This window comes from Adiantum capillus-veneris, chromosome 7, assembly GCF_014529385.1.
Source record: "Adiantum capillus-veneris isolate H3 chromosome 7, ASM1452938v2, whole genome shotgun sequence".
Lineage (NCBI taxonomy): Eukaryota > Viridiplantae > Streptophyta > Polypodiopsida > Polypodiales > Pteridaceae > Adiantum > Adiantum capillus-veneris.
The window spans coordinates 98,438,762-98,462,960 of NC_140937.1; the positions used below are offsets into that span (position 1 = coordinate 98,438,762).

Here is a 24,199-nt window from a genome sequence, read left to right on the forward strand (position 1 = left end):
CCCACCCTGCAATTTGACCAGCATCTATAACCCCCAAACCTTTACTTAATGTTATTTATCAACGAAGAGAGCATGTGCGCTAGTGTGTGTTAATTTAAGAGATGTGGGGCATTCTTGAGACAGTGAGCCTCATGAGACTCAAGAGGACTTTTTCCAATGGTCAAGCCTCATGACTCAGGGACATGAGGGACAAAGGAATATACCGATCCACCCATGGATCCGGGTGCCTCCTATCGTCATATGTATCTAGTCAATAAACTTGGCCAAACTACTGCTCCTTCTCCTCGATTAGCCAGCCTTCTCTTTCCGCTCTCGAACAACCTGCATGTGGCCCTAACTGAACCATTCTTTAGGAACTTCAAACGCTGCATCTTACCCAAAATACAGTCTTCACAAACATGTTGGATAGGTGCTTCAAGAGGCGGCAAAGAAGCAACCATATCAAATTTTTGCAAATGCAGCAAGCTGGCAAAATTTAGATTCCCAAAATGTGCATGCCAAAGTTTTGCATGTGAAATAGCCTTAGAATCCACAAATGCATTTGCAAAATTTTGTCCACACTTGTCATATAAAGTGAGCTTATATAGCCCATGGCATAAATGCCAGATACAACAATTTTATCACTGAAATTGAGATCATGTACTGTACATCTGTCATCCACAAATTTGACTATAAGACCAAGTCTAGCAAGTGCAGATACAAACAAAAGATTCTTCTTGATCCCAAGTACATACAATGCATCAACAAGTGTGAAAGAACTGCCCTTTGTAGCAGTAAGCACAATCTTTTCAACTCCCTTGACCGGATAAGAGGCATTGTTGGCACAAGTGACTGAATTCCCATGAGGGACATTCTTGAGAGAAGTAAACAAGTCACAATGAGAGGTAAGATGCTTTGTAGCATCACTGTCAAAGTACTGTTAGGAAATAGAATGCAACTAAGTAGATAATAGAGTATCTTACTTAATGGAGAGAGACAATTCACACACGAGAGATTATAGAATAGAGAGTGAGAGAGAGAGAGAGCATATGACATATGTGGTTCACCCAATGTGGGTTACATCCACAGGAAAACAGCCACTCAATTGCTTTAGTACTTCAAACAAGAAGTAGGTTGCAAAGAGATTATACCCTTAATAGAGCTCCCACCTTTCTTCACTCTCACCACCTCACATCAACTTCGCAATGCACCACATAGCATTTTGTGTGTAGAAGAGGCCTTCTTTTATAGGCCAAAAGGGCTGCCCTCTCTCATGAGAGGCTGTAGACAAATCCAAGTTGGACTCTCCAATGCACCCATGTGTGGCCGCCTGTGAGAAGACAAGTCTACCTTTGAAATCGGCCACTGTCCACCCCAGCCATTGACTATCGACCATCGGCCAACCGATCGGCCATTTTCCAAACACTTTTCGCCTGTCGTCCGACCACAATATTCCAGCGAAAAGCTAAAGACTGGCCGTAAATTTTTGGTTTGCCGGCGAGTGATTTTTCTTCACGCACGATGGATTCTCCTCATAACGAGGGCCTTACAAATGTGTTTTTGATATAAAAACTTATAAGGGGTAAATCAGGCTCCATACTTAACAAGTACCACACTTGAGCATCTGTAGTAAACTGACAAACATGCATCATGGACTGAAGGATCATAAGTGCACTCTGCACTAAAATCCCATTCTACATCAACATTAGCATCACAGTTTCCTTTCACAGAAGACTCAACAGTAGCTACATTTGTAGTGGATCCAACATTAGTAGTGGAACCAACCTCTTTCTTCTTAGCCTCTTTGGCCTTCAACTTATGACACTACTTGATCAAATGATCATTAGCTTTAAAATAATGGTAACGTGTCTTCTTTTTTCCCTTATCACCAAAATTCCAAGATGAATTGATGCCAACAAAAGCATTCGGAAGAAGCTATTTACCACTCGCAGAAGATCCATGAGAAGCGGCTACATTGCTGTTACCACCTTTTCTATGAGCAGCAATAAGGGCCTATTCAGCTGCACATCGTCTAGTTCTGTTTTCTCTGGAAAGTGACTCTTGCAACAACAATGTGCACAATGCATTAAACTTGACAACTTCAGGATTGCCCTGGGTCATAAGTCTCCAAGAACTAGCAAGAGTCTGGTAAGAATCTGGAAAGGCATCAAGAACAGTCTGCACAAGGGAACAATCTAAAATGACTTCACTTACAGAAATAAATTGCTCATTGATATCCTTGACACCAGCAAGGAAAGTGCCAATGTCATCTTCCTCGTGCATAATCTTTGACTCCAGCTTTTACGTAGCAATGCAATTTTTGCCTCATTGTGACTTGCATAAAGACCAGCTAAAATATCCCAAGCCTGTTTTGCAGCTTTTACTGAATGAATGTGAGGAGTAATAGTGCGCTTCACAAAAAACAAAATCAATGCATGAGACTAGGCATCTTTTACATCCCAACAACAAGCTTGTTCAGCCGTAGGCTAAATAGGCTACACAACTCTTGCAGCAGCAACCTTGCCGCCAAAACGTGCAACATCCTCAACATCTCCTACATCCTTAGAACCAAGACATACATCAATGCCCTCAACAATGTTCCAAATTCCCTTTGACACAAGGACATGTTGCATCATGTAAGCCCACATAGGCTAATTGTCCCCATCTAACCTATCCTCAACAGCAGCAACAAACATCTTGAACACATATGTGTTGTTGTCTGCCATGGCAAATGTTGCACCTGGTGTGAAAACTACCCAAAAAGAATAGAGTGGGAACACACATGTTATATAGCACAAACCATAGAAGGTTGTACAAGACCTGTTATGCAAAAAATGACACTAATAGAAATTATGCACAAAATGACGAATTAGCCTACACAATACTGCTTATAGTGGAAACGGAGGCCAAAATGAGCCCAAATAAAAAAAACACTCGCCAGAACTCACAAAAATTGGAGAAAGTGAGCAGACGTGTACTGGAGCGGCTGGTGACTAAGCCCGACTGGTGGCTAAGCCCGGGAGAATCATAAAGGTACCTGCAATTGATGTATATCTTAATTGCACTCACAAAGCATACCTTAAATTGTTCAATGGTGCCTTCTAGCAAGTATCCTAGGAGCCATGCCCTAGCAAAAATTCAAACTCAACACTGTGTGTGTGTGTGAGAGAGAGAGAGAGAGAGAGAGAGAGAGAGAGAGAGAGAGAGAGAGACCCCTGATGGCTTCTTAAGTTGCAACAAATAGTCGGTAATGCCAAGTATCTTTGCACCCTTCATCAGGTCTATGCATGAGTTGGAGGGGAGTTGAATCTTGCATCCCTTACCATCATTGGGATATTTAATTGCAAACAATCAATGAGCCAAGATCAACAACGAGCTACTTGGTGTGGGAAAAGATGACAGAAAAGACACAAACAACACTTGGAATGTGACTTTTAAATTACTGACAACTTATAAATCTAAATACAATGTATAACTACAACCAAGGTTATGTGTGCTACTTCCTTTTGCTTACTCAAGAGCAGAAGAGAGAGAAATGGTGCCTTGGACAAGGAGAGAGTGACTGAGAGCAAACCCTTCCCTATCTCACCTTGCTCTTCCCTCAACATGAGCACTACCCGTTCCTTTTCAACTTCCCTTGCTCTTATGTGTTAACGCTTCCCTTTAATTGCCGCTCATTGATTTGGCCTTTGCAACTGAAGCACACTCGAAACTCCCTGCTACTCGGAATTATCACTTTCTTAACATTGTTCATCCCTTTTTGGACCGAACACCACCCTTTGATCTTTTAGGTGACATAAAGGCTCTTTTAAATAATTCTCAACTATTGTAGTATACTCCAAAACAAAAATGTTACGCGTTGTAATTTTTTTTCTCTCGTGAAAGTTTGTTCTGCCCTGCGCTCGCGCAATGTGCAACCTCATGCTCTTGTCCAATTGCTCATTGTCAATTTCCTCTACTCTTTTGCTAATCTCTACCCAACCGCTAGTGCCGCTTGTTTATCTGCTCTGCTGATGGCTCTCTACACATAATCTAGTGCTTTTCTCCCTGTCTATCGAGCTATGCATTGCTTCTTTTTCCACCCCCCCTCCCAAAAAAAAAAAAAGATCACAAACTCACCATGAGACATGTATATAGTGAAGTAGATGCTCGATAAGCATTTTTTCTTGACGCTGTTATCAGATGGATCAAATCTACTTTATGCCCAATTTTTTGGAGAAATTTTTTGCGCATTGTATATGTCTTTTATCATTTGAGTTTTATACCAATATGCTATTGAAATATTGTTAAATTTCTACTAGAGATTTGACATAGTTTTCTATTTAAATATGCATCTCTCTATCACAATTTTGGGTTGAGAGAGTGTTTGCTTAGAGCCCTCTTTGCTAGATGTTCATCATAATTTCTTGCCAAATTTTTGACTATTGATTTATGCATTTTCTCTAGTAGTTTTTGGTTGAGATCATGTCCATCTACTATTGAAACTCTCCCAAAAATTTTCATGACTTTTGCATAATCTCATGCTTGAAGAATATCCTCATTAAACATGGTAGCAGACTTAGATGACAAGCCAAAAAGTGACTTTAGCTACTTCTTTTGGATAGAAACATGTTGGAATTGATCTTTTTAAAATGTGCCACCGTTGAACTTACATGATATTTTAGAGGTCTTTATCCGATGCAATATAGTTGAATTGGCAAAGTCATACATACCATTAGCCTACACTTGGTAGAATCTATTTATCTAATGGTGATTAGTGAGAAGACCACTAAGTCCTTATGGACAAAACTGTGCAGCACTTATGAGGACTGATGTAAATAAGGTTTACCTTATGAAGAAAATCTTTAATTTGAGGTTGAAGAAGACAACATTGTTGCTATTCACTTGAACGAGTTTAACATCATTAAGTTTAGTCAATTATAGGCTCAAAATCTCTATAACTCAAAATTTGAACTTGGATGAGGAAGTGAAAGCTATATATATGTTACACTCATTCCCTTCTTCATGGGTTACATATAATACTATTGCTAGTAATTCTACAACAATTAATAACACTCTAAAGTTTGACTATGTAGTTGGTAACTTGATGTTTAGAGATAAGATTTATGTGGATCAAGGAAATTAAGGGGTTGGCCTCAATGTTGATAAAGAAAGAAAGTAGTTTAGGGGAACGTCTCATGAGTGCAATAAATCTTATGGACATCATAGTAGATCTTGGGATAAAAAGGATATTTAATATTTTTACTGTAAGGAAAAGGGTCACATCAAGATGAATTGCTATAAGTTCACTGAAGACAAGAAGAGCAAAAAGTTTGAGGATGGCAAGAAAGAGGACAAGGGCAAAGCCAAGATAGAGAAAATAAAGGTTGCTACTAATGATGATAGGGATGTTCTACTTTCTCCTCCTATTTGATAATCAAAGATGGTTCATTAAGACAAGATTGGATTTTGGATCTATTGCATCATCTTATGTTACACCTCATAGATAGTGATATTTTGTCCATGATGATAGCAAACGTGGATGCGTCCATCTGGACAACAACTTTGGTTGTGATATCATTGGTGATAGAGGCATACATTGCAAAATTATCAAGGTTATCCATTTTTTCTCAATAATGTGAGACACATGCATACTCTCACCAAGACTTTGATTTCCATTATCATCATACATGCTTTAGCAATGGTACTTGGAAGATTGAACAAGGATTTTTGGTCTTGGCTAGAGGAGATAAGTATGATACTCTTTACCCTTTAGTCCATGATTTAGATTTTGAGTCTATAGCTCTATCTTGTTTTCCAATTTTTAGATTTTGAGTTGCGTGAGTATTGTGTGTATGGTAAGCATGCCTGATCAACCTAATCTAGTGTGTGTGTGTGTGCGTGCGTGCACGCACGCATGCGTGTGTGTGTGTGTGTGTGTGTGTGTGTGGACCTATTCCTACCAAATCACTAGATCTAGTGTTGCATTATTTATCACTTTTATAGAGGATGTAACTTGGAGTTTGGACATATCCGTTAATGCATAAAGATGATGCCTTTCATATCACAGAGAGATGGATTTGTACAAAATTAGTTGAAAAAAAAGCTTAAGTTCTTACGGTCTGATAATGGTGGAGAGTATGTCTTGAATGACTTCCAATGTTTTTGTGCTACACATGCATTATGAGAGAGCATATTTCTCCTCATACACCTACTGAAAATAAAGTTTCTGGGAGAATGAAACGTATGATTCAAGAGAGAATCCTAGCATGTTATCTCATTCTCAGTTTTCAAATGGATTTTGGGGTTGAAACTCTTAAGACTACACTGCATTTGATTAATAAATCATCAAATAATTCACTTGATGGTGGCATTTTGGAAGAATCTTGAAATGGATGAAAGCCATTATATGATCATTTGTGAATCTTTGGATGTGGGACATTTGTTCATATACTCAAAGAGCTTAGAAAGAAGCTAGTGCCAAACTCTACAAAGACATTGAGATGATGTCACAACTATGACAAAGATACGGGTAGAGATGGAGGTGTTGAGGATAATACGGCTATGAGAGCTTAAAGTTCATGGTTGAAGAAGGTGTATGTAGTAGGATGAAGTTAAATGCGATCACTAAGGGCCAAATCTCTACCCACAAGTTAGAATATGCTTAAAGTTTTGCATCCTTGTGCTATTTTTGATTTGGTTAGTTGTTGTGTGTTTGTGTCTTTTGGAGGTGACCATAAATGCCACATATTCTAAGAAGGTGATTAGATAAAGAGGACTCCCTTGGTCTTAAAAGAATGGATAAGGTAGCATTGTTGAGTGCAGATGTGTGGTGTTCTTAGTTGGGTTGCTCCCAAGCTTGGTGAGGCAAAATTTTGGTCTTCTATATGTTACTATATTATGATAGTGATGTGTGTGAAAACACTTAGGACCACTGAGACACTTTTTTCCCTTATTATGAGGTTCTTTATACCCTATCTTGTATATATGCCCATCATTCTATAACAAGCCTTATCCTTTTATCAACACACAAGCATAATACTACCCCAATACTACCTATGTCGTTTGCCTTTGAGATTCTCATTCATCTTCTCCATCTTTGTGTGCATTCTTGCAGCTATATTTCCAACAATTGTTATATGAGTAGGTTTCAACATCCTAGGTAGCATCCCTTGCACTCTCCCACTTATTTAGATCAAGCGCTAGAATTTATTTTTGATTCATTTTGCTCTCTACTAGAGCAATACTACAAATGTAATTTTTTCTCCTTTGTGCATGTTTTTGATAGTGCAAATTGTTGCAAATAGCCACTATGTAGTCTTTTGTGAGATGTATTGCTATATAGCACATGCTACTTTGGTAAAATGTTTCCTCTTGACATGCAAGTTTTGCATGGGTGTAATCACTAGCTATGACTTACAAGAATGATGTCTTTTGCATGTTTTAGAGAGCAAATATATGGAGACAACTAACCACTATGGACATACATGATGCAAAATTTCTTGTAGCAAAGGGCATTTAGAATATCGATCAAGGTTATGATGTAAGACTAGGTTATGTGGATATAGCCTCAAGTGATAATGGTACAATTTATGGTAGTTTTGCAAAATTTGTTTTGCCTAATATTGAGCAAACATACTAGGATGCTAGAGATGCACAAGTTCATGTATTTTGTTACACTCTTGAGTAAAAGCTATATTACTTCACACATTCGCTTAACAAAAATTGAAAAATAGGCATGGATGGGTTAATTGCCTTGTATATTGAGGAGAGAGATCCTCCATTCTCACAAGTCGACGTTAGATTGTAGATTTCATGTAGTCTAATAGAAAATAGCTCCAAAACTTGAAAAATTCATGCCTCTCTCACGCAATGTCAGAATAAGACGATCTAAGAGTCATCCTTAAGAGTTTCAAGTAGTCTAAATTAGTTAAGGTACTCAAATCATATTTTGCACCAATTGAAATATGCAACAATACTGCATCACAAGAAACAATGGAAGCACACATGATGTATATAAACAAGAGAATGATGTAGAGCATTTAGATAGGCGTGGGAAATAGTTGAGGTTCTCTATAATCTTCTTCTCAAGTCTATCTTGTTCTACCTTTTGTCTAAATTGCATTTGAGTGTTATGCCTTGCAAGATATAGATACCGATAGCTTAAGGAAGTAAAAATATTGTGGATGATAATTTTAGGAGCCCATGCCATAGGACCGACATAAGGGACACAAACTATGTCCATTTTCAAACATTTTGCAATTTTTGATGCCTTATGTAATAATCTTCCGCTGTTACATGGTCTTCCCCTGATTGCTCTCTTTAATATTCCAATGCATATTTTCTTCTAATGCTAGCTTGTACAAAACAATAGCCTTGATAGTTTTACAGGTAAGCGAAAGTGTGACGTTTTTAGGGATCTACTTTGTGACCTTGAGGACAAGGATTGAGTGTCCTTGTTACTCTTTTTTGAATAACACCTTCCTTTCCACCATTAAGGACTCTCCAATGTAGTTTGGAAGAACAAAAGTAAATCAAAATAGGTATGTCTCATAGGGCCATACTATGCCACACCTTTTAAAGGGCCTTCCACAATTGAAAGCCCTATAATTGCAAAAAATGTAGGCCCACACACTGCACATTCTGTTTGTAAAGGGTCTAACGTGAATTGCATGTAGCCTTTATTGAAGTTGACTCTGGTGGACATGGCACAATGTATGGTCAAGAGTCAAGCTTTTCCGCATTCGTTTTGTTATGAGGCCATCATGTGTGCCACTTATGTACTAAACAGGTGTCCTACGAAAGCTTTGCATTCTATTGACTCCATATGAAGCATGGCATAATAGAAAGCCTTCTATTGAGCACATGCGTGTTTTTGGCTGTTTGGCATATGCTTTGGTGCCACAAACACAACGCAAAAAATTGGATGATAACGTTGTCAAATGTATTTTTGCTGGTTAAAGTGCTGAAAGAAAAGGTTACAGGTTGTATCATCCGCAAGCAAAGCATATCTTGGTCTCATAGGATGTTGTGTTTGTGGAAGATTCTGTTCGGCCCTTGATGTCATGCATTAGAGACAGTAATGTAAGCTCATAGGACATTTATGATACTTTGAAACAACCTCTTTCAGTGGTGGAAGTTCGAATGTAAATTCCAATGAGGCAAATGTACGGCCTATGGGGGTTTCTAAAAATGTTATAGATAAATCTACTTCTGACGTAGATGTACATGATGTACTTGATGAGGAAAGGGCTGAGAATGAGCAGGCTAGAGATATGCCTAAATGCCTCATGCATACTTTGGGTGACAATAAATTGGATGCACCTTTGTCTTTGTCGTACTTGTTCAGGTTCTCGCCATGCGTCTTATGCATCAGGTTGTTATGATTTGGCTGTGTCTAGCTTACATGATGTTGAGGAGCTTCTGTCTTTTGATGAAGCACGAAATTCAAAATATTGGATGACTACCATGCAATCAAAATATGATGCACATATAGAAAATGACACATGGACTTCATGTGATTTGCCTCCTGGCAAAAAGGCCATTAGTACGAAGTGGGTTTACAAGTTGAAACGCAGGCGAAATGGTGAGATTGATTGCTATAAGGCTCGACTTGTTGCAAAAGGTTATGCATAGCAAAAAAACATAGATTATGAAGAGACTTTTGCTCCCACTTGTCGTATGACTACTGTACATTTTCTATTTGCATTAGCAGCTCATTTTGGTCGGGCTGTACATCAGTCAGACATTGTTAATGCTTTCTTGAATGGTGACATATTCGAGGAAGTTTATGTAACGCAACCTTGTGGTTTTTTCATTAAAGGGCAGGAAGATAAAGTTTGCAAATGTAAGAAAGCTTTGTGTGGGTTGAAGCAATCTCCTCGTGCTTGGTATGAGAAGGCTGACACTCATTTGGTCAAACAAGGCTTTTGTAACAGTCCAACAAAAAGCACATTTTATGTAAAGCGTGACTGTGATGTACTTCTCATTGTTTGTCGTTCTCTATGTGGATGATTTTCTGATCGCTGGACCTAAGGCTGATTTGAATGCTAATTTCAAGGTGAAAGATTTGGGGTTGTTGCATCATTACTTGGGTATACAATTTAAGAAGTGTGATGGTGGTATTGCCTTGTGTCAAAAAATTTATTTGAAAAGCTCTTTCTCCATAAATACTGTGTCAATGTGTATGCCTTTTGAAATTGTAAAATTGAGAGCATTGTCCATGATAGTGGAAAATAATTTGTGTTGGGTATGCCTCACCCTGCGGTCGAACACAGTGTCTAGCCACCCCCTACACTTACCTTATTCTTATGTATATACAAGGAGTAAGGGGCTTCTCTCATTCCATTATGAGGTTGGATCCACCCACACACTCCTCTCCTTCTTCTCCTTCCTCCCTCTCTACACATGTGCATCGCGCACGGACTCTTTTCAAATGGTATCAGAGCCATGCCGATCGCAGGGAGGATGACAAGATTGAGAGATTTGCAACAATGGTAGGGTCTCACACATTGATGGCATCATCAAATTCCATAGTAGATAGACAATGAAGTCTCGCATGTGCATGAGCCTCAATTGGGAGGCTAAGGTTCACTAAGGAACCTTTGGATTAAGGTTCTAGAGTGGAAATTTGGAGAGAAGGAAACACAACATGCAAGGTCGATTGATTACAGGAGAGTGAGAAATCTCAGTGTGAGCTTGTTAAAGCTTGCAAAAGCTTTCAAAGCTACACATTAAGGTTTGCGGAGTGGAAATCGGAGCTCAAGACAATCGACATCCTAAAAAGCATTAATCATAATCTGAATTGATTTTGATAGTTTGCAAAAGCAACACAGTATAGCATAGGTACACAAAGGAGGCTAATGTATTGTGAGTATACAATAAATAAGAACTCCAACATTCAGCCTTTTGGCAAATTGGAAAATGAAGGGTATGTGAATGTGATGTGTGTGTGTGCGCACACACACACACACAGAGAAAGAGAGAAAGAACACATAGAGTGGGTGGAGCTACTCACTACTAATGAGTGAGACCCCTTATTCTTTTATGTAGAAATAATAAAGTCAATGGTTAGTAAGTCAATGAGCAGTCGGGGATCGAGCGTCTAGCCTCAAGGCAAGGCACATGCGACCTTTACCCAAAACATACTTGCACTTAAAGGGGGATGTGTTGATAAGTAGGGGATAAGTAGATCCTACTAGCTAAACTACTCATATGTACAAGAAATAGGTGAGACAATCTCTCACCCTACACCCACTGGCTTGCTCACTTGATCTACATATAGCCGTATCGACTCTAGTGATAGGCGAGTGTGCAAATCCACCCTAGAGCTTGCATGAAAATCCTGTAGACATCTTTGCATGGTTTGTATAGCTTCAAATTACATCATGCTAGTGTTAGTCATCGTACGACTAACAATATTTACTACAAATGCTCCCACTGTAGTTGCTAGGTCGAGCTCGACACTAGTAGGTCATAGATGAGACGCCCAAATGCTAATGAAATCTATGCAACCTTGGTTGTACGACCCTCCTCAACGCTATTTGCATACATTGCATCATCAAGACTACTCATCACGTTTGAATGTTTTATCACCGACACAAGGATGGCTATGTCCCTCTCATCCATAGTTGGAACCATGTGCCCCTACATCAGTTTATCAACCTCTAGCATGAGTGTAATTCCATGTTTGTCATCTCTGTGTGTTTCTCTACGGAGCCGAGCTGCTCTACCTCTGTCTACACAAATTCTTCTCACTAGAGCAATCTTGCTCCACCTTTACCGTTGCAAAGTCTAGTGACATGTCCTACAAAGCTGCATGCACTATCACTTGATCATATTGTCGCTCACTCACAAATGAGACGTGTCTCGTCTCTTACATACTACACGTCAATGACACAATCAAGGCCAAACCATCTTGGACCACCTCAAATACATCCAATGGATCATAAATCCATATCTAGCTCATGTCACCATCACAAGCGATCCACAACACATGTGAAAAGACTGCTTTCAAAGTAGTACATGACAAAAAAAAAAAACAAGTTGTTGGGGTAAAAGCCTCTATGCCTTGCCCGTCCGCCCAGGCTATGGGCACCCGCCCACTAACAATGACGTTATTCTTGTACATATACCAAGAATAAGGAGCTCCTCATTTTGAGACTGACTCCACCCACACACGTTAGACTCCTTCTCCTTCTTCCTCTTCCTGCATTCACCGCACGTTGTTGGGGTAAAAGCGTTATGCCTTTGCCCGAGGTTGGACATGGGTGCAGCCAAAGTTGGTCTAAGCTAGGAAATGGTCTACGCCAGGCAAAGGCAGTAGGCAAGTGCAGTGCAGAAGGCTAGGGCAGGTGCCAAGATACTGGGCAGCCAAACGATAGCAGAAGTGTATGCCCAATGCAGCTTTTTAGGCTAAAACAGCTCCAAGTTACCTCAATTGGAATAACAGGTGAAGGTACCCAAAATGCCAAGTCGATGCTCTGAAATGTAGTGTTCATTGTGCTCTAGAAGCCGGTCCAGACGGCTTGTCAAACGGAGCCCCGGTGCTCAAGATATTGCAGTTCAAAGATAGAAGGTGTAGTAGATCCCCGACGGGCAGGGCAGCTGGGGACAGGTGGCCCGAGCTTATTTTAGTGGATACATGCATAGAGCACAAATTATGGAGCATGCCTGTTTTCTTGGATTGCAGATCGGAGCTCTGGTTAGCAAGTTATGATCAATTGAAGATTTTTCGGGGGCCAGTTATGGGCCAAGTTGACCGTACTGGAGGATGCTCCATCTAGCATTTTCTGGGCCTCAACAGGGTTCAAGCATATAGAGCATGCTGAGTGAAGTAAGTGGGAAGTCGTAGCTCGTGATTCTGAGGCCCGAACACCGAGTTACGGCCTGAAGAAAACGGGAGGATTTGGCGGTGGTGAGCTTGCAGATGATTTTTGTTGGTTTTGACGGCCTCCGTTTGCAACCCCAAAATCTCGGGATGCAACCAAGTACTGGTGATTTGAGGTTGGTATGGTAAAGCTTTGGCCGAGCTTTATGGCTTGAGAATCCCACCCTGATCCAGAATGTGGCAGGCATGGCAAGTAAGGGGAGAGAAAATGGCTTTCGGGATGTTTTTTGGGAAGAAAAAACTTAGTGTTTCAGGTTTTTGGAGGCAGTTCATCGAAAGCTGCCACGTGGATGCCATTAATCCCTATGTGGGAAAGCAAGAAAGTTTGGCGGGCTATATGACCAAGAGGGCGCCTTCATTTGGTGTATGAAGCGAGGAGGGAGAGAGCTCTCCCTCTCGTTGACTATATGGGGTCCACTATGCTCGGCGTTGTGCCTGGCGTGAGGCGGCTTGTGGGCGCAAGCAACTGGGGTTTTTGGCCAGGACGGGCGGCGCGGTGGCGCGCCCGCATGATGAGGAGTAGTGGCCCGCGTGGCACTCAAATGACGTGGCAGTATCCGGGACGGGACCTGTTCCTGCGGCCCTCGGGGCCCAGTTTTTTAGAGGAGGAGTCACCCCCCCAAATAGCGACATCGCTATTGCTAGCCGAGGGACGGGTCCCGCGATGGAGTAAAGCAGCTAAGGCCAGTAAAGGAGATCAAATGACAAGGGCGCAATCCCCATATATATATATATATATATATATATATATATATAGAGAGAGAGAGAGAGAGAGAGAGAGAGAGAGAGAGAGAGAGAGAGAGAGAGAGAGAGAGGGCCCGAAGCGGCCAGGAGGACAAGGAGCAAGTCAAAGGGGCCCATATCAAGGCCAACCAAACAAAGGTGAAAGCCATGAGGAGCTGATCGGGCGCCCAATTGAAGAAATAAAAAAGAGGGACCAAGCAGATAGTTTCAAAGCCAGCCGAGCCAGGGCAAGCCAAGGCAAAAGGCAAGGCCGGGACCAAAGTGAAGGAGGAGAGAGAAATGGAGAGAAAGAAGGCTGGAAGGATTCGGACAAAGAGGGTCAAAGCTAGGCCAAAGATAATGAGGAAAAAAATAAAAAATAATAAAAAAGCCTAGGGGCAATAGCGAATCGCTAATGCATGCCCCCCCCCCCACCCCAAGTGCAAAGAGAGAAAGAGAGAGCAGAGGATAAAAGTAAAGCGGTTTCCCCCTTCCAAAAGATGCCAAATGGACCAATTAAAATGTAAATTCCAAAATTAAATGCCCCCCCCTCTAAAGATCAAATTTTAGTCAAATTAGGGGCTTTTTTGGTGCCGTTTGAAGCCTGCAAAGCGGAGTTCTCTGATAGATCAACCCCTTTGTAACTTTTTTTTGAAAATGGCCATGGTGATGGGTGGCAGTGTAAGCTTGTGTACATGTTTGGTGAAGTGCAATTGAGCCACTGTTGCCCCGTCTTGTTGTTGTTTCCCCCTCCCCCCTTCTCTTTCTCCTGCTCTGGTGTTTCCCCTCGATGCCGGCTGTGCGGAAGTGTGTGCCCCCCCGGACCGACGGTGTTTGGTGTGAGGGTGTGAGATTGAGCGGCTATGAACATGTGTAAGGGTGGAGACAGACCGTGGCATTAGGTGTGCGTCGTGTGGTGGGTTTGTGGAGTGTGAGAACAATAGAAATTGAGCAGGCAGTGGTTTGCTAGTGTGAAGTGTGTTTTTGAAGGTGTTTTCCGAGAGGATAAGGGTGTTGTGGATACCCTGATCTATAGAGAGGCCCTTATGTTTGTGCCGGGCGTGTTCCCCCATTCACCCTCTCCATCTTCTGGTGTCCCCCACGGAGGAGCACGTTGATTGCTCCCAGTTGATTGAAAAGAAGTTGTTTTTCGCGTTGCAAGTCATGGCAGCTATAAGCTATGGATTGATTTTCATAGGCGAAGAGAGCCCAGACGAGTGGATGCCGGATTTTGAGCTGTATATACTATCGTTGCATATGCCGAACGAGGATAGCAAAATGCAGACTTTTCCTTTAGTGATGTGTGGTAAAGCTAAAGTATGGTATGAAGCGTTGGAAGGCAAGCCGAGGCAAGCATGGCCGGCTATACCGGCGAGGTTTCTTCATGACTTTCGCAAAGAGGCGTCCCCAGTCGAGATGGATGTGAAGCTGAAGGCGCTTAAGCAAGATGTAAGTGAAGAATTCAATCTGTTTTTCGGTCATTTTGAAGAGTGTTGGTTAGAACTAGCGACGGCCATGCAATTGGCTAATGGAGACTACTTCAAGCTAGATATGTTTATGGCGTGTCTTCACCCTAAGGTGAGAGAAAAAGTCGATTTCGAAAGCCCAGAGAATTACGATGGTGCGGTAGCGATTGCACGATCAAAGAGCAGAAAGATAAAGAAGAAGATAGGGCAGGGTGTGTTAGGCTACTAGACGATGGCCCCTGTTCAACCCCTGGGGGATTCACTGTGTTTTTCCGTACGGTACCACGTGAGTGTACAAGAGGGGGGTTTTTGAATTTTGTACATAAGCATATACAATAGGGGTAGCCCCTCATTATTTCATACTCATATCGTATACATAAGGGAGGGGGCATTGGGGGGGGGGGGATCACATACTATGTGTGTGTGTGTGTGTAATATATATATACATACATACAATGTACATATACACACCATGTTTATAGATCACATCGTCCGCGGATAAGTTCGCATTCTGTGGATAAGTTCACATTTAGTTCACACTTAGTTAACATCGAGTTCACAACAAATTTGGTGTGGTGCACATACCCTCCCAAGTTCACATCTAGTTCACACCAAACTTAGTGTGGTGCACATGTTCACATTTAGTTCACACCTAGGGTAAAGAGCCTAGTCATGGGGTGGGTTTCACTTTATAGAATTAGCTTACCCCAATTCTAGCACCAATGGATGTGGGTTTAATGGTTAAGTTAACTGACGTGGAGACGTGCCATTCGCAGGTTTTGAGTTCAAATATGGTCCGCGACGAGGCTTAAATGGAGCCCTGATTGTACTAATTCAATTTTTACACATTTTCACCCTTGAGATCAACGAACGCCTATCGCATTTTCTCTGCGCATTACCGTAACAGTGGGCTTTTGTTTTTCAACTTCCGCCCATGGTCCGTCATATGTAGCGCTCTTGAGAATTGAAATTGATGCTTGCGTACTCAAGATTGACCATGCCCCGCTTAAAAGTTCTAAAACTGGGGGTTTTACCCTACCCTAATTCAAAAAGCGATCGGATGGGCCAGACTGCCCCAACGTGGGCCTTTCCCACCTCCCCAAAGAAGCAGGGATCGTTGAGAGTCATACGTTTGAGAGCTCTCCCGCCAAAAGCAGAGCCATGGCAGTCCCAGAAGGAAGCACGGGCCTCATTCGCATCGCCAAGGCCTCTTGCTCCACCCTTGCCCCTAACCAGATTCACCTCCTCCCCTGCTCCATCTCCTTCAGTGGCCAGGATCACAGGTATTTCCCTATGCTCTCCCTGATTACACACAGCCCCATGCACGTTTCTGATGCGTGCGGCATTGATTTTTCGGCTTTGAACCCTTTCACTTTTATGGATGATGTAATGTCCTCGTACTGGTCAGAATCAGGCCAAAACACTGCATTTGAGCTCTGAGTTTTGTATCCATCGACTCAATTTTGAACATTACACTTTGCCTTCATCTTGCATTCAGGGCACATGCCCTGAGCATCCTTCTACAAGGCATTGTCCGTGTACAGAACGGTTCTGTCAGATGCAGCTAGCCAGTTGGTTTGTGGGCTCCTTCTCATTTGTTTGTGCTTTTGAAGCTTAAGATTCAGGTGTGGTAATGACTTCAAGTTTGCCAGACCTTACTCGCAAGTCATCTAGTCAAGCCTTCAAAGATAGTGGCAACATCGAACCATTTTTATGCACCTGCGTCAGATGGTGCCCGTGCTTCCAAAGGCTGATTTTTGAAGCTGCCAAGAATCGAAGAGGGATACTTTAGCTGCGTCCCCTACCTATGGTATCATTCTGGGGATTTTCCCAATATGTGTGTTGTTGGGGAAATTCACCAGATAGATGTATAATTGCCAAAATAGCTCCTAGACAAGTGAAAGAATTAGGCGTGAGCAGATCTTGAGGGATGGGAGCAAACCAAGACTACAATTGTCTCTGAAGTGGCTCGCTTGAAGGGGAAAGGGGGGGTGCTGGACTTCAGCAACCTTGGGCTGAGCAGAAAAATTAAGTCAAAGAATGTTTGCATTTTACCATGTAACAGTGTTCCACTTAGCTTCAAGCCTCCCTTGCAAACACAGGGCAAGAGAGCACAAAACGTGTGTGTGAGAGAGAGAGAGAGAGAGAGAGAGAGAGAGAGAGAGAGAGAGAGAGAGAGAAACTTGTATGAGCATTGTGTGTGTGTTTTGAAGGCTGGACGAGTTAACCAGGCTTTGGTTGCTATCCATGAGCTCAAGCAACATTTTAAACAGAGCATACATTCAGAAACTGATGAGGAGTATGTTGGCATGGCAGTAGCAAGAAAGGTAATGGCTGGCTGACGGAGTTTTTAGACTGCAGCTAAGTCTTTTCACCATGTTTGTCTTGATTCTATCTACATAATGATTGTTCTAGCTATTGTCTTGTCAGAGTAAAGAAGCAGAAGTTCAGACTCGGAGATTTAAGGTATTCTTACTAGAAGCCAGAATTCATGATCTGCAAGTAGTAGTAATGCACATCTCACCTGCATAAGATATGAGTTTGTATTATGTCAGTCAATGTGAATTGGTAAAGAATTTATAAATATGTTGATGATCCCTTGCACTTTTGAAGATGATTTTGGGAGTGTGTTAAAGAGGGGGTGTTGGTCGACAGTGCAACAGCAGCCAATGCCCAGCTCCAATAATCACTAGAGTTAGTCTAGAAACGGAGGTTTCTCACTTGCATTTTACATAGTCGCATCAGTTAACATGAAATGCATTGTCAAGACAAAGTTTTCCAGATGTGGATATCATGGAGTCCTCTGAATATCAACTTGCCCAAGACAGTTTTGTAAATAGGGCTAAGTCTCATGTCTGCATTCTTAACACTCTACATTCTAAGTCTCAAGTCTGCATTCTTAACTCTAACGGGTCACTCGAGTGGGTCTCGAGTCCACGTTTTGTATGCTAGTTGAAGGGTGAGCCACAGTGCTCCGAACCCCCATCATTTGTATTGTAAAGCCGTGTTGGCTTATTGAGTCGAGGAGAGTTAGTCCCTCACTCGCTACTTGATTATTGTTTTTGGATCCATGGGTGTTGCCGGCCACTAAAGACCTGGCCCTAGTTTGCTATTGAGCTATTGTTGAGCTCGTGTTCAGTGTATTGCGCCCTCTGATGCTATGTATGCACTTGGGTCCTAACATTTGGTATTAGAGCTTGTCGAGATGGCCTCATTAAAGGCTTGGTTCAATGTGGAAGTTGTGTCCTTATGCTTTGAAAGGGCGATGCACCGTCTAGTTGAACGTTATGATGGATGGAGCAGAGAAGAACCGGAATATGATTGGGATGTGGTGCAAGATGCTATGCATGCTTTGACTCAAACTCGCTCAAGGACTATGGAGATTTACCACAGGGATGTAAATTCGATGCGGTTGGGAAGTAAGAGAACAAGGAAGGAACTTGAAGGAAAGAAAGCAATGTTGGAGGATGAGCCCCGTCGGCAAGAGCAAGGAATAACCTAGCTTTTTGAGAAGGTGGCTATGATGCAGGATAAGTGGGCCACTGAGGTAGCAATTGCGAAGGAAGAGATGGATCAGCAGGGGTTGGTTCGAATGTAGGTGTAAGGTGCAGTGGAATGAATGTTGTATTTTCTCAAGATATGTGATCTTTATTGCTCAAGGTTCCTTTTAGTTCTTTAGGGAAAGAGAGCTTTCCGTCTTGTAGAGTGCTGTGGTCACGAACAAAGTGAGTGGATATTGTGCGTGCAAGTGAATGAGACTGAGAGATTGCACAAAGGTGTACAATGCGAATGCAATGGATTGATGCAATGGGACTATGCCGCCGACGACGACGGTGATGACGACGACGACTCGATGGCTGAAATCTGTAGGCTTCTAATCGCTGAATTCGAGGACTGTTTCGGTGGCTGAAAATGACTGTTTTGGCTGCATTTTGATGGCTGAAAATGGGGGAGCATCTGCAACCTTCTTGGGGGCTGATCTGCTACTGAGTCTAGGCTGGAAACTGGGGTTCTCCAAGGCTGAAATCTGATGATTAAAAACGCTGAGATGGCTGGTCCAAAAACGCTGAACTGTGGCAGCAAAGAAAACGCTGGTCTGTTGTGGTTACCTAGCGTTAGTGAAGGCTGATCCGTACCTGCTGGATATGTTGCAGCAAACGTTGAAGGGCTGAATTATACAAGCTGAGAATCTGCCACAAAAATGCTGAGGGCTGGTGGTGGTCTAGCGTTAGAAAAATGCTAAAGCTGGGGTTGATTCTGTCGTGGGAAAACTCCGAGGATGGGGCTGATCTGCAAGGGGAACAAGCGCTAGAAGAGGGAAACTTCAAGGCGATGGTTCTGCTGGGAATCCCCGCGAAGGAGGTCCAAAAACGTTGGGGGGTTCTGGGGGGTACTGCTGAGAAGTTGCCTATTGAGTGGGAACCTCCTGCTGCCTCTTCTGCCAGAAAGTGCTAACTTGGGTTTTTTTATATATTAACTTAGCAAAATTGCCCTACCTACTTTTGTTGGAAAGTCACTTAAAAATAGTAAGTGAAAATACCAATAAATAGGAAAATAGGCTAAATGCACTGGAAAATTCCCTTAATTGATGCTAATGGATTCTGATGGGAATTCCGATGATCATGCTGTGTGCAACCGGAGGATATGCATCTATGCTAAGTGACTGGACATACACGGTCTACGAATAGACTCACAAAAGTGCCAGATCACTGCTAATCTAAACTGACTCAACTGACGGGAACCTTGCTATGGTGTAGCTTGTCACCGGACACATAGGGTTGGGATGTGTCACGTGACAGTAGGCCACATATGGCCGTTGGATTCCCCCTCGATGAGGCGGATTACAAGAGGATGCGAGGCGGGTAAAGTGTACTCGATACCATACCCGGCAGCCGGGAACACGATTAAATGGTCGGGGATGCACAACAATCATGGTATATCGGGCTGAGCCGGGGGGACCAGTGAACAACTAAGACGTGTGGTGAGATATGTCGGCATGAGTGGAACAGCATGTTGGGGCAGTCTATGGATGGCCGATCGTTCCCCCTCGACAAAGCGGGTTGTCCATCGAGTGGGAGCGCAACATGAGTGTGCATGAAAATAGCCAGGGTAGTAGAGACCAGATCACTACGACAGGGCGATGCAATGAAAAGGGTGGTTGAGAGACTGAGAGAGAGAGAGAAGAGAGATACGACACCAGAGACGTTGTAAAACCCTCCTCCGAAGGCCCCACTCTCGTCGGCAAGAGTGGTCTACTTATTGATTGCACAAAGGTGTACAATGATGATGCATGGACTGATGCAACTCGTGACTATGTCGGTGACGAAGATGACGACTTTAGGGCTGAAATCTGCCAAAACCTAGGGGCTGTTTGTGCGACTGAAAACGCAGGTTTGGCTGCGTTTTTAAGGCTGAAAATGACTGCTGTCCTTGACTCCGAAAACGCTGGTTTGATGCGGCGACTGAAGGCTGAAAACGTTGCCCAATTGCAGGTCTCTGGTTGCGTTTTGTAGGTTGCTAACATTGGCTGAAAATGCTGATATCTGCAGCCCTTTATTGCTGAAAATGCTAGTTGGCTGTAGTCCCTTGAGGGCGATCCCAAAACGCTAGGGATTGGGGGTGGATGACGATAGCAAAAATGCTAGGTTGGGGACTGCTGCTGCTGTGTTGCTTGTGGAAACGTGTCACGTGACACATCCCAACCCTATGTGTCCGTGGACAAGCTACACCATAACAAGGTTTCCGTCAAGTCCAGTCAAGTTAGATTAGAAGTGATCTGGCACTTTTGTGAGTCTATTCGTAGACCATGCATCCCCAGTCACTTAGAGTAGATGCATATCCTCTGGTTGCATAGGCATAAGCATAAGCATTTCCATCAGATTCCATCAGAGTCAGTTTGGGGATTTTTCAGATACTTTAGCCTATTTTTCCCTATATTTAACATTTTTCACTTATTTATTAAGTGACTTTTGTTGGGTACTCAGTAGGGCAAATTGGGTAAGTTAATTTATAAGCAAACCCAAGTTAGCATAAATTGGCAGATGAGCCAAGGAGCACAGCAGGCTACCAAGCAACAGGTGTTCCCTCCCTCTCTCAGCAAGACCCTCTCCAAGCATCTTGGTGAGGCCCATTCCCCCGCATCACCCTCAACTTGGGATCGCCCAATCTATTGGCTGCCCTAGCGTTTTCCTCCCATGCAGAGATCGCCAGCAAGTAGTGAAGGCTAGCCTTTTTCATCTTGGTCACATCAGCTTTTTTGGCCTCCACTAACGCCAGACACACCTCAGCCAAATCAGCGTTTTCATCAAGCAACTTGCAGCAGATCACCATAGCCGGGTAAGGGGTTATTAAGCACTTGAAAACCTGCAATTTTCAGCAAGAAACCCTCTGCTGTCCCAGCGTTTTTCAGCAAGGAAATTCCATCCAAAAACGCAGCCAAAGAGCAGATGACAGCAGAGTTTTCCATCACCTTTTCGACCTCGACAAAAACAGTCATTTTCAGCCATTAAAACAGAGAGAAACAGTCATTTTCAGCCACCAAGAAAGTCACAGATTTCAGCCAAAGTCGCCGTTGTCCTCACCGTCGTCGTCATCGGCATAGTCCCATTGCATTAGTCCATTGCATTCGCATTGTACGCTTTTGTGCAATCAAGTAGACCACTCTCGCCGACGAGAGTGGGGCCTTCGGAGGAGGGTTTTACAACCTCTCGGTGTCGTATCTCTTCTCTCTCCTCTCAGTCTCATTCACTTGCACGCACAATCCACTCACTTTGTTCGTGACCACAGCACTCTACAGACGGAAAGCTCTCTCTTTCCCTAAGAACTAAAAGGAACCTTGAGCAATAAAGATCACTAATCTTGAGAAAATACAACATTTATTCCGCTGCACCTTACAAAACGCCAGGCTACAAAAGAGGATGGCACCACAAAAACGCTGGGCTGAATGGGGAGGGGCTCGCCAAGGAATGCTTGGAGAGGGTCTTGTTGAGAGAGGGGGAGTACCTGCTGCCTGGGGGCCTGTTGTGCTCCTTGCTCATAAGAGTGCTAACTTGGGTTTGCTTATATATTTTCTTACCCAATTTTCCCTTATTTTGTTGGGAAGTCACTTAAATTAATAAGTGAAAAATGTCAAAAATAGGAAAAATAGGATAAAGTCACTGGAAAAATCCCCAAACTGACTCTGATGGAATTTGATGGAAATGCTTATGCTTATGCGGTGTGCAACTAGAGGATATGCATCTACACTAAGTGATTGGGCATGCACGAGTCTACGAATAGACTCACAAAAGTGCCAGATCACTTCTAATCTAGACTGGCTGGACTTGACGGAAACCCTGTTATGGTGTAGTTTGTCCACGGACACATAGGGTTGGATGCGTCACGTGACATTAGCCGATGCTGGTTAAGATGAAATTACTAGACACCGTGCAGCGAGGCAGCAGATGAACGATGTTCGCATAGCGACCAACAAGGCAGTGGGGCGAAGAGTCGCTCTATAATGTGGGGATTGCAATCGAGCGACTTCAGTTGGCTGATTGCTTGGACCGAGTTTATGAGGTGGATACCTCCTTGTCACAGAAGTTGTGAATGCACAAACAGGTGCAAAAGGCAGCCAAATCGACGCCAACTTTTGGGAGGTGGTATGCATAGAGCTCGGCATTGATCCCACATGGTCATACATCGGTGATGCTAACGTGTAGCTAGAGAGAGTGAATGTGTACTACAACGAGGCAAGCTGCGGGCGCTACGTGCCTCGCGCTGTGCTCATGGATCTGGAGTTAGGTACTATGGTTAGTGTTCGAACGGGTCCCTATGGGTAGATCTTCCGCCCAGATAACTTCGTCTTTGGCTAGTCCGGAGCTGGCAACAACAACTGGGCCAAGGGTCACTACACCGAAGGCGCGGAGCTCATTGATTATGTTCTATCGTTCTTTTTCTATTTTATTATATGAAATGTTGTTTTGTCATGCCTTCTTTGCCATTTCTCCGATGTTATAACTTCGTCTTTGGCTAGTCCGGAGCTGGCAACAACAACTGGGCCAAGGGTCACTACACCGAAGGCGCGGAGCTCATTGATTATGTTCTATCGTTCTTTATTCTATTTTATTATATGAAATGTTGTTTTGTCATGCCTTCTTTGCCATTTCTCCGATGTTACAGTTCCATTTATGTTTGTTATAATGATTTTGTTGTCAGTTTTGTTTATATTTGACAATGTAGCTAGCATGTGTAATCGTCTTGTTTGAAAACAATTTTCAGATTTTGCCTCAGTGAAGGTTTGAAAACAATATTCAGATCTGTCCTCAGTGAAGGTTGTCAGATTTCTTTAAGTGAAATTTTCACCGCTGTTGTTCTAACTTCTATAGCTTCCTAGTATCCCCTCTCACTTGGTAGACATTGGCTTTAGATCTACGCTCACCACTCCCAGCCAGTGCTGGATTCCAAATTTGTTTCAAGTTAGCAAGGCTTTGCCACAAACTTTCTTCAATTAATGTTGATCTGTAAACTGTATATTGTTTCTATGCTTGAGATGTTTGTCTATACACTATGATGCAAGCTTCTATAGTGGCAGTGTCTTCAACATTGTGCCATTAATCCTACCGAACTGGTTGATGGTGTCTTGTATACCTGGAACGACGTTTTTTTCTTTCTGCTATAGCTACATCTTATAAAAAAGCTAGCTTTTCTCTATTGATCAGTTAAATCTGTTATTGCTTGCTTTGAGGCCTTTGTTTTGTAGTTGTTTTGTAGTTTTGAGCTCTGCCTCCCGCAGCAAGTTCGCGTTCTCAACGGCTTTCTTGGGCCTCATCTTATTAAGCTTCTTCTTTTCAGACTTCTTCGGCAAGGATGATGACGATGCGAGGAGGAGTTCGTGCTGACGCTCACGATGGGAGGCCAGCACATTGCAAGCGAAGCGATTGCCAGATGCAGAGAGAGTTCTCAGTTCACTTTAGTCGTGACTTATTTTCGCCTGCTCAATGCCCTTAGGCTTTAGCTATGGCGTCCGAGTCTTGACCTGCTGATCATTCAGTGACACTTAGTCTTGATGTCCCAACTTGCTGGAGCTGGCGTCGAGTCCCGACTTCTTCCATTGCAACCATCAACGCTGTTGACTCCCTGAGTCTCTCGTTGCCTGTCCGATGCACTAAATCGGCTTTTAGAT

At 42.9% G+C, this 24,199-nt stretch overlaps 1 protein-coding gene and 1 pseudogene across 2 annotated transcripts in view; both read left to right on the forward strand.

The window, feature by feature from the left end:
- The first annotated feature begins 16,093 nt into the window (after positions 1-16,093).
- Positions 16,094-24,199, forward strand: part of LOC147454300 (pentatricopeptide repeat-containing protein At2g33680-like) — a 46,704-nt gene continuing 38,598 nt past the window's right edge. The window contains exons 1-3 of one of the 2 annotated variants that reach the window (XM_086516314.1): positions 16,094-16,319; positions 17,250-17,363; positions 17,452-17,502. The gene's annotated coding sequence lies outside the window, so the exon portion shown is untranslated. The remainder of the gene's footprint in view (positions 16,320-17,249; positions 17,364-17,451; positions 17,503-24,199) is intronic. The other variant, XM_086516313.1, reaches the window with a different exon arrangement.
- Positions 17,610-20,198, forward strand: LOC147454301 (uncharacterized; annotated as a pseudogene).